This window comes from Psammomys obesus, unplaced genomic scaffold, assembly GCF_907164565.1.
Source record: "Psammomys obesus unplaced genomic scaffold, mPsaObe1.curated_primary_1811, whole genome shotgun sequence".
Lineage (NCBI taxonomy): Eukaryota > Metazoa > Chordata > Mammalia > Rodentia > Muridae > Psammomys > Psammomys obesus.
This window is the reverse complement of record NW_026585689.1, coordinates 296,957-313,251: the sequence shown is the minus strand read 5'-3', so window position 1 is coordinate 313,251 and position 16,295 is coordinate 296,957. Positions and strand designations below refer to the sequence as shown.

Sequence of the window (16,295 nt, the reverse complement as noted above, 5' to 3'; positions counted from 1 at the left end):
TGCTTGCACAAATGAGACTCTTTAAATAAGCATTCTGTTAGTGAGTGTACTCATAACGCATTTTGTGTAGATGAAGCAGAGGCTTATTAATTCCCTAGTGGCACTGAAACGCCCTGTTGCTATGCTACAGCCTTGAAGACATCCTTGGTTGTAGGTGAAACAGCTTGCAGGTCCTTGAGCTTTCCTTATGTTATGAATTTCCCCAGTGCTGTTGTCCTTCGTCGACTTAACCCCACAGGGCCAAAAAGTTGCAGAGAGCCACATTTGTCATTTGCCTGGGTCAAGACGGACGGTGGGCCATGCTTAGCCCACTTCGGAGTCTCACAGCCAAGCAATGCTGGAACAAGTGCACAACAGGATTGTTTTCGCTAGTTACGTTAAATACGTTCTGAGGCCAGGAGCACCGCGGAGTTTTAAACCCGCCTGACTCCAGCCCTGACCCCAGGCGGTTCCATTGCCATTTGGCACAGCTCCTTTTCTGACGCATCAGGTAAACCTGCCCCGAGGAGAACAGTGTCTGGCAGAGAGGTGCGGTCACCTGGAGTTTCCCAGAGCAGAAGCTCTAACGTGGGGAGTACGTGTGCTCTCTCGTCTCATTTCCACCTTATTTAAAGAAGAAAAGAAAGCCAATCACAAAGGTTTGAGAAAGTGGAGCCTGGTGATGGGCCCAGTGGGCAGGCCACTCCAGCAGCCGTAAGAGCAGCAGCGACTGACCAGCCTAGGAGCCCGGAAGGTTTCGGGACTTCTCAGCTGGAACTCCAAGGACCCGCTGCCTTGCCACTAAAGGGGGTCGGGACCAGGAGGGAGCTTCGAGGACTCCACCACTGCGGCCCTACCTAGGGGCGCTGCCCGAGTGTGGCACGGAGCAAGCAGGGCACCTGCTTTCTGTGGCCGCGGGCGCTCGGCTGGCTGGTCTCCCAAGGTGAGTAGGGGGCTACGGAGGGCTTGGAGGAGCCGGCTGCGTTGCTTTTTGCGCACCCTGGCGGCTCCTTGGAGACACATTCTCCCCCGCACCGGAGTTGGTAGCCGCCGGCCTCGCTGCGGAGGTCGGGGGCGGAGAGGAGGCGGTGGCCGCCCCCACCGGGAGGGGCGCCCAGGGAGCTCGGTGCGCGGCCGTAAGGGCTGGCTGCAGCGCTGTGGAGACGGCAGCGGCGGCGGGGACCACCACCGGGACCCCAGGGAGAGAGGGCGGGGCTAGGGCCAGGACCAAAGGCAGCAGGACCCGCGGAAAAAGTTGCAGTTCCAGAGAAAGATGAGCTGGTGAGTGGGAGTCTTGGGCGCAGATTTTCTTTGCTTCCCTTGCAGGCTGGAGGGACAAAAGCCCGGGCAGGGGTCGGCAGAGCCCGAACTGTACAGCCCTAGGGTACTCTGTCCCTCATTGTGCATGAGGATGTGGGGTGGAGGGATCGTGGGGAAGGGGTGCCCAGTGACGCTTTCAGCGTGATTGAGTCTAAAGGGCAGGATTTAATTAAGGGTCCGGGAGGCAACTTTTGTGGAAACTCTGGCTTGCTAAGGCAGAGATCAGGATCTCAGGGGGGTAAAGTCCACAGCTGGATCCCGAGGAGTACGAGACTTCAAGACCTTTCTGAAGTAAGCTTCTAGCTGTACTTTGTTTCTAGAACGAGCTTGCGGAGGGAGCCTCCGGACCGAGACTCCCACTGTGAGCCCCTGATTGCGATTCAGCTATGGTTTCCCTAAACACTGACGAGGTGGTGGTCTCTTGCCTATAGCGACGGCAGCTGCCAGTCGGGTAGCGTTTCGACCCTCGGTTTCACCAGCTCCCTGCGCGGCGGGGAGCAGCTGAACTGTTCCTTGATGCGCTCAGTAACTTTGCCCTAGCAAGCGGCGCTTGAAGCGCGGGGAAGGACTTAGCTAACTCCCGCCACCGCCAGGATATTAAAGGGCTGACGGGCTGTCCCTTCCCGGGTTGGGATTTCCTGTTTGAAAGAGCTTCACAAGTCCAACCTCCTTCCAGCGGCTCCTCTTTTACCTTTCGCAATTAAGAGAAGGAAGACTTCTGCAGCCTTTTATGTGGACTGGCTAGGACTGGAAATCCTTTCGCCCGGCCCAGCCCTCTTCCCTAGAAATCTTCCTTTTGTGGTTCTGAAATATCTCAAGAGTTCTGGGATGCACAGCTAGTCACAGCCAGTCGCAGCTGGGGGGAAGGGGGACTAGAAAAGACATAAAAAACGGAGTCTGCTAGTGTAAATATTTGCCAGCTGCATTTCCCTCTAGTATATGAATGTGTAAGTTACAGATGTAAATTTTCAATTATGATGCTTCAAATTTGGACTTAACGTGGGCGTTTGAGATTCCCTCCCCCCGCCCCCTGGACTTAAAACGTCTGAATTTAGCTGGAAGGCTCCAAATATGGTTCACAGATCCATAGGGTTAAACTTTTACCCCTTGGAACACTTGAATGCTTTGTTCCTGGTAGGATAGCAACAGAGTAGTTGGATTTGGGGATAAATAAACCTTTGGAGTAGCCCACTATTTTAACAGAATATGCCTGGTGCCCTTGGCTTCAATTGTGTAAATATTTGTTTGAATAAGGAGCTAAGGTTCTTTGAAAACTAACAGTTGTGTCTTTCGAGGTTCCCACCTCATATCCTGGATGTGGTTGTTTGAAAGGTTTTTATTTAATTTTTCTGATAAATGTATTGTGGAATTTAAACATTGTGTATAATTAAGAAACTGCTGTCTCCAAACATTGGCAAAGGCCTTTGAAAGTGAGGAGAGCCGAGTTTTCGCTTTTAGCTAGTGTAGCTTTTACTCCTGAGGCAGGGACGTTTGCAAATCCTAGCTCTCACAAATGGCAAAATGAGATGTTTGGTTAAGAGCAGTCATCACTGCACTCAATTTTCAGGCTTCAATCTGTTTCCCCGCAGCTGGCAGCTGCTGTTCTTTAGGGTTGAGAATGACTGCAGGGATGTCTGCCTGTCTGCTGGATCCCTGTTTGGGACAAGCAAGAAAAGCTAGATAAGAAGGTGGTCGAAGATGCAGCACATCTCTTCAACAACTCTAGCCAAAGCTGACCACTTTAGCTGGCATTTTCAGGAAAGAAAAGCCAAAGTCGATTTGATCGAACTTGATTGAACTTCTTTTCACTACTTTTCCTCAGTGTTGAATGCTCTAAGCATGATGGGTCGTGGAGTATAGAGGAGATTTCACTTGAGGAGTCTTGACTAGTTTTGCATAATTTTTACCAGCTGTTGGGGTTGTGGTTATGGTAACTGACCTTACAGATGACAGGGAAAGACAGGAACTTTGTACACTCTGCAAGAATACCTATGCCTATTATAATTTGTCACCAAATCTCCCTGTGCTTAATCATTAGATTGGGAATGCTATCCATTTGAAACACAAACACTTTCCCAATGATGTGCTTTATCTTACAGCCCTGCAATGTATCTTAGTGGAAGTTCTCAGGCAGAAGGGGTGGCTCCTAGCCTGAAGGGAATCTTGGCGCAGTGCATTTTCGTCATCACAAGAGGTGGGAAAGTGCAATCAGCGTCCATTGCAGAGATCTGTTAAATATCCTGCCATGTCTAGAAGGCACACAAAACTACCTGGCCCAAGCCCTGTTCTAGAGCACGTCTCCGGTCAGCTGGATGTTAGCAAATTAGAGATCTGGCGTTAATTTAGATCCTCACAAATTTACTTAACTCTTTTTGCTCTCACAGACCACTTCCTGGAAGCCTTTTCATCTTCAGCAGATCCTTCTGCCCTTAGCATTAGGATCCTTAATATCCTGTAGAGATGAAGGATGTTGTTAAGTTTTCTTGATGCTTTTGACTTGACTCAAAATTGAGTTTCCCCGCAGCTGGCAGCTGCTTCAGCAATCACTAAATTCAATTCTCACTTCATAGATGATAAGCCCAGGTATTAGAGACTTGCAAGACCTTGAGTGAGTTAGGGACAGACACAGCTCTAGCTGGAACCTGGGATTAGAGAATTTAATGTTGATGTTTAGTCAAGCTAGATTTAAAAACAAAGAAACAACAACAAACTAAAGGAAAAAAAAAAAGGTATTCAACTCTTTGTGAGAGTTTAGTAATGCCATTCCCCAAGAGAAAATAAACTCCTGGATGGGGGCAGTGATGCAAGCCTTGGCAACTATGGAGCATATGCTGGGTGTGTGTGACCTGTGACACCACTTCTGAGGCTTGCACTAACTTTTCCAAGTCAAAGTGAGCAACAGATGGTCCCACAGACATAGCAGATGCTGCCTTTGAACGCAGGTACAAAACAGAACATCTGAGGTTTTCCTCCTTTGCTCTCTGTTCAGTGCATTAGGATCAGAGCACATGAATGGAGAGGGTTATCTCAGGCAGAAGGGAAAAGGAGAAGCCTCCTGATTATGGAGAGGGAAAGATCAATGGAGGTTGGGTGAGTAGGTGGGTGAGATTTTTAAACTAGTGAGTGGGCACATGCAATCCATTCATTTGTGTCAAATTGAAATCTGAAGACAATTCAAGCTTGACTATTTGGGGCAGGTCAGACAAAATAATTCTATGAGTAAAAGGAACCTTAGAAATCTTACCAGGCTGGGATGTAGCTCAGTTGGTAAAATGCTTGCCTGGCATGCATGGAACACTAGATTTGGTTCCCAGAATCATAAAAGAAGCAGTGGTGGGAGACGGAGGGTCAGGAGTTCAAGGTTATGCTTGATTTCATAGCAAGCTTGAAGCTAGCCTAGGCTATATCAGACCCATGTCAAATAAACAGCCAAAACAACTAAGGTCTTTTTAACAGCTTGGTAGGTCCCCCATCTATAATCTCAAGATTAAAAAGGCTGAGGTGGGAGGATTGCTATGAGTTCAAGGCCAGCCTCGCTATTAATCACTGTTCTTTTACTGTCAAGAGACACCATGACCATGGAAACTCTTTAAAAAAAAATCATTTAACTGGAGGCTTGCCTACAGTTTCAAAGGGTTAGTCCATTATCATCAAGGCAGGAAGCTGACTGACAACAGGCATGGCCCTGGAGCAGTAGCTAAGAGCTCTGGGTCCTGATCCACAGGCAGACATGAGGAGAGGGAAAGAGGGAGGGGAGGAAGAAGGAAGGGAGTGGGAGAGACAGACAGACAGACAGACAGAGAAAGAGACTGGTCCTGGCATGGACTTTTGAAACCTCAAAGCCCACCTCCAGCTACACACTCGCTCCAACAAGGCCATAACTCCAAGTTCTTCCTAACAGTTCATCAACTGGGGACTAATATATGAGCCTCCTGGGGCCATTTTTCTACAGACCACCCCAGTTATACAATGAGTGCTAGATCAGTCAGAGCTAGGCCTGGTGAGACTCTTTCTCAAAAAAACAAATTCTCCTATCTGAAACCATTGCCCCCAAGCCTGACACATGGTTTGGTAGTGACAGAACAAGAGAAATTTCCTGACTTCTGCTCCACAAATATTATCTTGTTCTAAGTTATTGTTAATTTCTTGGTAGAGTTTCATGCATATGATATTAGTGAATGGACCCATTTCTAGAAAGGAATTGCCTCAATGGTTTTTTTTTTTTTTTTCACTTCTTGTTGTTGATCTTTTGTTATTGTTTTTGTTTGGAGAAAGGGCCCAGGCTGTAGCCCAGGCTGGCCTGGAATCCACTTTGTACCCCAGGCTTTCCTCAAATTTTCCATGACAGCCTTACTGTCCTGATATACTGAGATCACAGACATGAACCACTCTGCCTATCCTCAATGAGCTTTCGCATATCAGAAAAGTTGTACCTGTATGACTGTATCAGTTACAAATGTTAACACCCTAGCTTACACTACTAGGTTTATACATTAGGCCTGTTTTTATGGATTCAAGTTGTGGGTGCCAAGTGACCCTCCTGATCCTCAGATCTGGGAGGTTCTGTTGATAGAGCAAAGGTTGTGGGGTGCCTCTCCTGGGGGAGGTCAGAGCTTCACATGCTGTGAAGAGATGGTCTTAGGATGGCAACTAGCTAAGAGGTGCACCTCAAAAGGAAGCACCCGGAAACACTGAGGTTAATAACTCTGGAAGGACTGACATTGGAGATCTGCCCCCTGCAGGCTCTTCACTAGAGCATGGAGCAACCCCTTCCTTTTCAACTTCCATCTGGTCATTCTTGTTCCCTCCTTCTCCTATCATGATATCCTGCCACAATTGGAGACTTTAATAATTAAAGCAGAAAAGAAAAAAAAGTCAGTGGTTGAAAATATTTCCTACGACTTGAAGAATGTGTCTCTTGTCTTTTGAAAATAAATAAAGTCAAAGGGGGTAGTTCAGGTTTTCTAATCCCTCTACCATAAAATTTGCTAAGCAAGAATTTGTGTTTGTCTCAAAAAGGAAATTAATCTTCCAGAAGTTAATTTATAAAATAAAATATATGTCTTATGATATTTAGGGATACTTCTTTAGACAAAACTGAAAAGCAGCTTTGTGTTGTATCTGCTTTAAAGGCAAGATTTGTAAAGAATTTTCTGGCGGTCAGTGGTCAGGGAGAGAAATCCAAGAGGAAAAACCATCATGTCATCACATGGAGGTGTGGGAGTACCAGGAACCACAGCAACTTCCTGGGAAGAAACAGATAAATAACACGAGGTAACAGACCAAATTATATAGATGGTTTTAGTGCATGTAAGAACTACTTCATTAACGTGCACGGTTGATTTTTATTACATGGAATGGGTTTCCTTATTGTTCTTTTTGTTTCTTCAAGACAGGGTTTCTGCGTAGCCGTGGCTGTCCTGGACGCACTTTGTAGACCAGGCTGGCCTTGACTGACAGATCCCCCTGCCTCTGCCTCCCAGAGTGCTGGCATTACAGTTTTGTGCCACCATGCCCAGCCTCCTTATTTTTCAAAATGAGAGGAAGAAAAGGTTAGCACAATCCAGTATTAAGAATTGTCACCTTAAGCAGGGTCAGTGTTTACCAAGACCTTTAGCTAAACAGTCAGTGCATCCTAGTGCTTAGCTCCTTTGAATGATTGCACACTGCTGCTGACTTCTCCAGATTGGCAGTGTGACTGAGGAATTAGCCTATCAAATAATGAAAGAGGGGAAGCTTCTACATGAGTTTTCTAACATTTGTTTCTTGAACTCCCGGCACTGGTGAGTTCAGAGCAGATAATAGTAATGGAAACCAACTCCTGCATTCTTTTGACCAGATCCAGTGTGAGCGGTCAAGAGTTTTCAAAGGGGCTGGGAGAGAGGTTATCTGGCTGCCATACTGCCTACATGATTGTTGAAGTAGGTTTTCAAAAACAACTTAAGGTTTATTAGGGAAATTGCAGGATATCAGAATGCAGGTAAAATGTGTCTTATATACACTGCTGAATCAGCTTCTATGCTATACTGCACTAACGTACTTCTGACCAGACTCTTTTCTCATTGTGCTCTTCTGAGATGATTTACCATGCCCTTGGCATGCTGTGGGGAGCAGTGCCAAGGAAAGCTTGCCCAATTAGGTAGCTACTATCTTATCACTAAAGCATGCTTGTGTTCTGTGGTCATTTCCATTTCCTGCATTATGTAACAGGCCCTCTCAGGTTATTTAACCAGTAATCTTTAGGAGTATGGAAAGCTGGGGCCTAAGGAATGTCTAGTCGGCTCTCAGAATTTCAGACATTGGCAAATCTCTGTTTCAACAAGGTGGAGACAGATGAAGCGACTCACTCCGTCTATTATTCCTCTTAGTTGGTGGCCACAGAAAGAGAACCTCCCGACTTGTGTCCTTGGCAAGCTGTCCAATGTTCTTTGTACTGGATTAGCCATTACAATAAAAATAACATTGGAAAATAACCATTTCCTTTATTAGGTCTTCTAGATAGAGTTAAAAACAAAACAAACAAACAAATAGCATTGAGAGCCTAGAGAGATGGCTCAGCAGTTACAGTCATTTGCTGCCTTTCTAGACAACCATCGACCTATATCCCAGTATCCATATCAGTTTTTTCACATCTGCCTTAACTCCAGCTTCAGAAGCTCTGATATCCTTAGTAGACACGCAGACACACACACACACACACACACACACACATCTTAGACATTTTCTCTCTCTCCCTCTTCCCACTTCCCCCACCCTCTCTTTCTCTACTTCCTTGACTCTCTCCACTTCCTCTTCTCTCCCCTTCTCCCTCACCTCCTAGTCTTAGACTCTCTCTCTTTCTCATTTCTTTCTCCCTCGCCCCCTTTCTCTCCTTTCCCCTCTCCAATCTCTTCCCATCCTCGTCTACCTCTGTTTTCCTTCCCCTCTCTTTCCTCTCCCCTTTCTCTCTCTCTCCTTTCTCCCTCTCCCTCTTTCTTTCCTCTCCCCCTCTCCAGTCTCTCCCCTTCTACCTCTGTCTCCCTCCCTCTCTCTTTTTTTCCTCTCCCCCATCACAAGTAAGAATAAAGATGAAGGTCTTGAAAGAAAAGAGCATTGATTAAAAGCAAATTCAACTTAGTCAACTGTTTCCTGATTTTTATAGTGGCAAATCTCCCCCTTTTGCTTTCCTGAAGCCAGGGGGCTAAAGGCAGGTTGTGAGAAAAGAGAAAAATTTGGTGTCTTACAGCATCCACTCTGTACAGTCAACTGTCAAAAAAAATGAAGAAATTACATCATCATTATAACTTCTTGCTTTGTAGTGCGGTTGTGAGCCTCACAGTGATTTTTCTTTTCTGAAAAAGAAAATTGGGGAGGGAAAATTAATTGGGGAGGGCAGGGGAGAGGGAGGTGTGCGGGTGCCTGCCTGTCAGTGGCGAGCCTATGGAAGCCAGGAGGTAACTGGAGCTGTTCTCTCCTTCCAACTTCACTTTGAGCACTTTTACTCATTGAGCCATCTCAGTCTGTCCCACAGAGTGACATTTTACTCAACTCACCTCTTGCGTGATGGTGTCAAATAAGATTAGATTGCCTTGTGATGTGGGTACTGCTTCATGCATGAGGCCACGCTCTGTCATGCGTGCAGTGATGAAAGGCAACTAGGCCATGCATTTCTCAGAATGTACCTTTATTATTACGAAGCACACAACCGCCCATCCATCTCAGTTTTTGAGGCTGGAACTTTTTAGAATATGGAAGGTTTCGTAGTTTCTATGGCCACGTGTACATTTTATTTGTCTGAAGCATGGGTTTTATTGTTCTTTTTTTTTTTTTAATGTGTACTTACTATGTGCAGTAGGCTCTGTTTGTGATACGTTGTATATGTGGTGAATTGTTGCGTTTGTGTGGGTGTGTGCACGTGTGTGTGTGGATAAGAAAGGTCAACATTAATCCTAAATTGCTGGGTTTTTTTTATTCCACTGGAGCTGGCTGGAACTCCTCAGCCAATCAGTTTGTCTGCATAGCGAACTCCGGAAAACTACTGCTTACAAACCCTAGCCCTAACACTAGGGTTGCAGACTTGTGCCCCTGTGCCCGGCTTTCACATGGGTGCTGGCATCTGAACAGCAAGCACCTTACCATGCTACCTGGGCCCCAGGCCCTGTCTGTTTTGTTTTCATTATATAGTCCAGGCTCCCCTGTGAAGCCTAGGCTGACAGCAGACTCAAGATCCTCATGCCTCTGACTCCTCAACTCCTGCTCATGGCAGTGGTTTTCATTTGGGCACAGATGTTGGTGAGATTTAGGTGTCCTATCTAGCACTATCTTGCAAATCTCTTTGATAGAATGACCTACTTATTTATACTCTTGACAATGCATTTGCTTTCAAATTTCTTCTGGGTACTTTAAAAATCATCTTTTCAAGAATTTGATTTAGTAATAATAAGCTGGTATTCATTCAAGCTGCTAGGACCCACTCTTTTTTTTTTTTATACTGAGCCACTATAATTTATGTCAATATGTTGATTTTTTAAAAATTTATCTTTTTGAAAAAATAATATTTTATTGGGGAAAATGTAAACATACACAAACTCTAAAACATGCTTTAAAAGTGTACTATAGTTTAGGCACTCAAAGAGGCAGAGGCAGGCAGATGGCTGTGAGTTTGAGGTCAGCTTGGTATGCAAAGCAAGTCTACATAGAAAAACCATGTCTCAGAAAGAAAGAAAGAAAAAGAAAGAAAGAAAGAAAGGAGAAAAAAAGAAAGAGAGAAAGAACAGTGTGCTATAGTGAACCTGACGCCTATAGCCCAGATTGTGTACATTCATTATTTTGCTTTCATCTGGAGGCCCCATTTTCCCTCAGATTGTGAAGTGTTATAAAGCATGTTCCAAGCACCTAGCTTTTCATCCATAATTTTTGGTGTGACTCTAAACAACTACAATTTAAAAAAAAAAATGTCATTGCAGCGTGTTTGGAAAGAGCAACACATCTGATTTTCAGTTAGCATTCATTCTGGTTGTCTCAGACATGTTTTTAAGCAGATGGTTGTTGCACGTAGGATGCCAACCGTGCACATCCATCGCATTTCATTGGTGTGTCTCTTGAGTCTTTTAACCTAGAATAGCTTCTTCTCATGCCTGGATTCTGCACCCCCCCCCCATGTTTTTCTTTTAAACATACATGTCTAAAAATACATGATTTTCTTTTAAAGTTTTCCCACCATTATACGTTCTCGAGTTCTAGAATTACGTGAATGCATTTTTTGTGGTGAGGTTTTGTTACTGTTATTGTTCTGGTTTTGAGAGATCTTACTTTGTAAACCAGGCTGGCCTTGCACTTAGGACCCTCCTGCCTTGGCCTTCCTTGTTGGGATTAAAGGTGTGTGCCACCGAAGATGGTCTGTAGGGGTTTTAACAGAGCATTCTTTTTGGCAATATTATTTGGCAGGTAAAGATGCTAGTCTTTACAAAGTTATCTTCTGACCTCCACACGCAGACTATGGAATGTGCACCACCCAACACATCCTGCTTGTATGTGCACAGACAACAATAACAATGAGAACATTCTTTTGTTCCTTGTGATTTCTGTCATGAAAGACAGAATGCTTCTAATTTGAATAGTCTTGAAGTTAAATTTATTATACATTTACTCACTGAATATATGTTCTCTTCATGTATTGCTAAAGCTTCTTTAATAGTTCTTTAAACACACATCTGAGTCAAACTGATGAAACTTGCATCTTGATTATTTAGGTAAGACATTGGGACTTTGCCAGTGGGAGGGAACGTCAGTGACCCCCATTTTCTGAGGTTGAATCTGCTTTCTGTCCTCCTCCCCCACTACAAAGACTTATCACAGGAAACAGCAGCCAAATTCCTTGGATAGTCTAAAGAATGTTGTAAAGTTCCTGCAGACAAGCATTTTATTGAAAAGACTATCACAAAAACTTAAAAAAAAATTCTATAATTGACCCCTTAGCCTTTTGACTGCGTCTTCTAAGTTCTCAAGAATTCCCAGGAATTAATGAACTCAAATCCAGACTAAATAGCTTCTGAATTGAGAAAATGCCTTATTTGAAGTGTGGTCATTCACTGCTGACTCTGATCACTGTTAGACTCCTGGGTACCATCTGCAGTGTTTTATGACAGAGTTTAGTCTTAGGTACAAGTGGGCTACAAAGGGGAACTATAAGGAGCTGTAGCTTGGGGTTAGACTCCCTTATGCTGGCTAGAGGGAATGGGAACTTCCTTCTCCTTCCTTCTATCTGTGTTCACTGTCATTATCATCTCCATGGCTCTCCACTCCCTTCACTTCCTTGTAGAGTCATGTGTAATTATTTTTTCTTTCCTTAATGATCAACCTTCTTTTAGATGGCTTTAAAAAATGATAAAGTAAGAAATAATTAAACAAACAAACAAGGCAAAAGAAAAGCGAGAAACCATGCAGTCGGTGTCCTGAGACATCATCTGGGCATTCTGATCCATCATGGCCCCAACCTTTGCTCCAGTCCTGCTGTTTATCTCCTAAATATTGGTCTGTTCCTAAGGAGGCACTTGTTACAAAGGATTTGTGTATTTTAGGCTGCTGTGGATATGTGGACATTGAGTTCTTGTATGTATGTGTGTGCACTTGCTAAGGTTTACAACTGTCTCTTGTAACAGGTACAAACTTCTAGAGTAAAACAAGATCTTCATACAGTCGTTAAAAATACCCCCTCCCCCAGAACTGCTTTTCTTGGAACTTCATGAGATTTTGAAACCTCTTCTTTGGATTATCAATTTACTTTAGTGAATCTAGTGTTTAATAATTATTTTGCCCAAACAAACAGATCCTTGAGCAAAGAATATGGTACAAAGGAAGAGGGTTGGAACCCATTTGTTAAAGAAATAAGAACAATAACAGTACTATATCTTCTAACTTTTTTTTTTTTAATCCTCTGTCTTGGGATATAAAATCTTGACTGGGGAGGAGGACTTTAAAGGAATAGGAGTTAGAAAGCCAGACTGTGAGGAGCAGAGCCAGGTCCTATTGAGATTGAGACTGAGGCAATGGGACAGTCCAGGCTTCTGCTGTGTTTAAGGCTGCACAACCAGGAAAGAGGGCCTGGATGTGTTTGTGGGGTGGGGTAGGGGTAGCGGTTGCAGATGTCTGTGGGGACTTGTAGAGAGGTAGAGAGGTAAGGCTTGTTTGCAGAGACAAAGGTGTCTGAGCAGTGTAAGTATTTGTAAAGTAGGAGGGCTTGTTTGCAGTAAGGGCACTGCAAAGACCAAAGGTATAGTGGAGAGCGAGGGACATTAGGCTGCAGTTGCACTCTGAAAGGGGACTCAGGGAGAAGCAGTGTTTGTTCCCCCCGGGGCTTCTAATTAGTCTATTCGTCCTCATGCGTTTGATGTCATCAGTAAAAAGACAGGGAGGATTCTGTGTGTCTATTGTTCTTCCTTATGAAGCACAGGCCCTGTGGTTAAAATAGATTTTTTTCAGCTTTCCCTTCAGTCCTCTCAAAGGATCCCCTCAGGCGCTATCAGCTGCCATTGATTGCCACAGAAATACCCCTACAGATCTGTGAGGAATGGCACTGTTTCTGAGGGACTTCTTTGGCTGGCCCTGAATTCAATTACATGCCATCGGTACATGCTTTAATCCTAACTGTGCCGTATCGTAAACATCAGTGCTGACAGTTAAGCCTGCCTGTGGACCACCAGCGTGCTGAAGAGGCCTAAATACCAGACATGGACCACCATCTGCCACAAACCACATAGGAGCAGCCCCACCTCCCCACCCAGCTCCAGAACCCTGGCAGGACACGGTGCAGACTCAAATCAAGAGTTTATGGACATTTTGATCTACACCTTGCAGACTTTTAAAAGATGGTTTTCCTGAAGTTGCTTCTGTTCACCAATAGCATGGCAGATTCCGATTTTCTATAGTTAGCTAGTTGCAGTGGTTCTCTGACTAATTCCTGCTGTATCGGGTGAACCTCAGAAGTGTCTACACACACAAAGGTAAAACATGTTTCCAAGTGGGTGTTCTAGTAAGGGGATCAGGGGCTGCCTCTGACATGAACTCAGTGGTCTGCTCTTTGTTCACTTCCCCCTGGAAGATGCTGCCTTGCCAGGCCAAAGAGGAAGATGATGCAGCCAGCCTTGATGAGACCTGATAGGCTAGGGTCAGATAGAAGGAGGAGGAGGTCCTCCCCTAGCAGGGGGCAAGGGAAAGGGCAAAGGGGAAGAAGAGGGAGGGAGGGGGGACTAGGAGGAGACAAGGGAGGGGGCTTCAGAGGAGATACAAAGGGAATTAATTGAAATAAATAAATAAAATAAAAAGAAAATTAAACACTCTTTAAAACACTTTTAAATACCTACCAAGTTATAAAATAAAGTAATTTACTTTTATCAATTCAGGAAAAAGAATAAAAAGAGGCGCCACTGCTGTATATGGTAGGCATCTTCCAAAGTCACTTACTCGGCTAAAAGCAGCTGGATGATTGCACCTGTCCACCAGATGTCACGCCCTACTCTCTAACGCAGCAAGTATTTTCTTTTAATAAGCACTTGTGTGCACCTTCATTAGCTGGAAACGACAGTGCACACAGCTCTGGTGTGGCAGTGCTGTAACCTCACTTTTGGACAGTCACGGTTTGAATGAGATGGGCTTCATTGTCATCAGATGTGAGTGGAACTGCAGAACCACTTTAAAAACCATTTAAACCAGACCACAGAAAAGCGTCTCTCTGAAGAAATGTTTAACGTTCTTTCAAACTGCTTGTTGAAGTAATTTTCTCCTCCGGGGGAAAAAGTGCTGTGTTTTTTTCTCTCTCTAACATCCTTCAAGAGACTACGTCCTGACTTTCTGGTGTTTTTGATTGACAATAAGATGAATGTGTGTTTTGGGTGATAAAATAACAAGAGCACTGGAAGGATTAAATTTATGGATTGGAAAGTAAATGCAAACGTTTCAACACACATTAACTTCTTTCCTGTTTAGACTTCCCCAAATTGTCCTTTCTCTCAGATGGGCACCAGATGCCTTCTTTCCTGTTCACAGACCTTCTGTGGCTACGTATAGAAAAAGCATGTGCATCCATCACATCCTTCGGGTCTGTTTTGTTTTCCCAATAACACAATGCAGAGATCTCATAGTTTCACTGAGACCTCTTCTTTGTTCACATAAAATGTTCAGGAAAGCCAAAAAGCAAAGCAAAACAAAACAAACAAACAAACAAAAAACAGCACCATAGGACATAAAGAGGGCTGTAAACGCATTTTATTTTGCTCCCTTCTTATGTGTTTGCTACCTCCTTCCTTTCTCTTGCTTATGCTGCTTTGGCAAGATGTCTTTGCAGCCTTTTCCTTTTCTCCCATTAGCCTAATTCCTTCTTTTCTTTTTCCTAAACTCAATTGTAGTCCCTGATGCATTCTGCCTGCAGTCAAACCCTGCAGGGGGTTTGGGGAGCTAATCAACATATTCCCACATGGATCTGTACCCCAGCCTCTGCTGCACTTGATCACACCCTACACCCCCCCCCCAATTCCAAGAGCAATAGGAATTATTGGCCTACAGTTCCTATTCATATCCAATATTTAGGTCTCTACTCATGGGATCACACCACACCTCAGATGAAGTGTGCCCTGGAAATAAGAAGAGAGGTTTAGAAAGACCACCTGTCTGGCTGATTTTCTCTAGTGTTGAGTTGGTATGCAGGACTAAGAGATACTAAGTTCAGATAAATACATAAGTATTCCACTAGGCAGACAAATTCAGCTTCAAGAGAAAAAAAAAATGAATGAATTTTAAACCTGTATCCAAATGATAAATCATCAAAATTGGCATGTTAGTTATTTTTCATTGCTATGACAAAATGCCTGAGAAGAATCCATTTAAGGAAGAAAGGAAGGTTGAGCTTGCTGTTTGAAGGGATACAGTGCGATATGGAAAAGGTAGCATGGTGATAGGAATGAAATTCTGCAGTTCACATTGATCTGCAGTTAGGAAGCTCTGAACCAGAAGTGAGGCTGAGACCAGCATCTCAAAACCCTTGCCACAGTGATCTACTTCCTCTGCCTTCTGAAGTTTCTACACCCATCCCACACAGAGCCACCACTGGCGACCAAGTGTTCAAACACATGAGAATCGGATCAAGTAAAAAATCAAGGTGGTAGTAGGGGCTATATTCTAATGTGTTATGACAAGTTAATGTCAAAATTAAAATATTACAAAATGTAAATTGGTATGAAATCACTAGTAATATTACCATCCCAAGTAAAAATCAGTAACAACTTTTGGTGTAATTTTTTTTTTCCAGTCTATGTCACTTCTGTGGGAGAAGGGTAAGCACTGAGGGCAGAAAGATGCTGGTTTGTATGGGAGCAACAGTGAAATAAAAAGAAATATCAGATTTGGAATACAGACGGAAGATAAGGCTAATTGGGTTTTGTTGCTAGAGGCAATAAGAGAGTAGACATGACAGAGGACATCATAATGACTCCTCAAATTCTACCTGAGTGTCTGTAAGAAAACTATTAGCTGTGCACATTATATACACAGGTGGTACCTGTGTTTATAATTGATGTTTATGGGTATATATATATAACAACTAACTCATTGAATGTTTTAATGTATATTATATGAATGAATTTTATACTATGAAATATACTTGAAATGTTTCATTAAATGATTGCATAGTGTTCAACCTTGTGATGAACTGGAGCTTTTCCACATATCACTGGACATTTAGGGTGTTTTTCCAATATAATAAATAACACTGAAAGTTCTCAGGATCTCTCTCTCTCTTTTCTTATTTTCTCAGTCCTGAAATATTTAAGTTAGAAGAACTGGCTGAGACTTAATGAAATTTCAAAATGGCAAGCCAACCAGGAATGAATTGAATTAAAAAAAAAAACCAAAAAACAAAAAACACCAAGGCTAGGGGTTCTCTTCACTCCTACAAAGAGTATGGCAAGAAATGTCTCAAGTGAGAGTGATGTCCCTTTTCAGGTTGGAGTTGAGTGTAAGTGACG

At 43.7% G+C, this 16,295-nt stretch overlaps 1 protein-coding gene across 16 annotated transcripts in view; it reads left to right on the top strand.

Moving 5' to 3' along the window:
* Phldb2 (pleckstrin homology like domain family B member 2) overlaps window positions 1–16,295 on the top strand; it is a 211,218-nt gene that overhangs the window by 113,246 nt on the left and 81,677 nt on the right. The window contains exon 1 of one of the 16 annotated variants that reach the window (XM_055593699.1): window positions 562–922. The exons of 14 other annotated variants lie outside the window; for them this stretch is intronic. The gene's annotated coding sequence lies outside the window, so the exon portion shown is untranslated. Of the gene's footprint in view, window positions 1–561; window positions 923–1,144; window positions 1,261–16,295 lie in introns of those variants that run through there. One more of the 16 variants, XM_055593709.1, reaches the window with a different exon arrangement.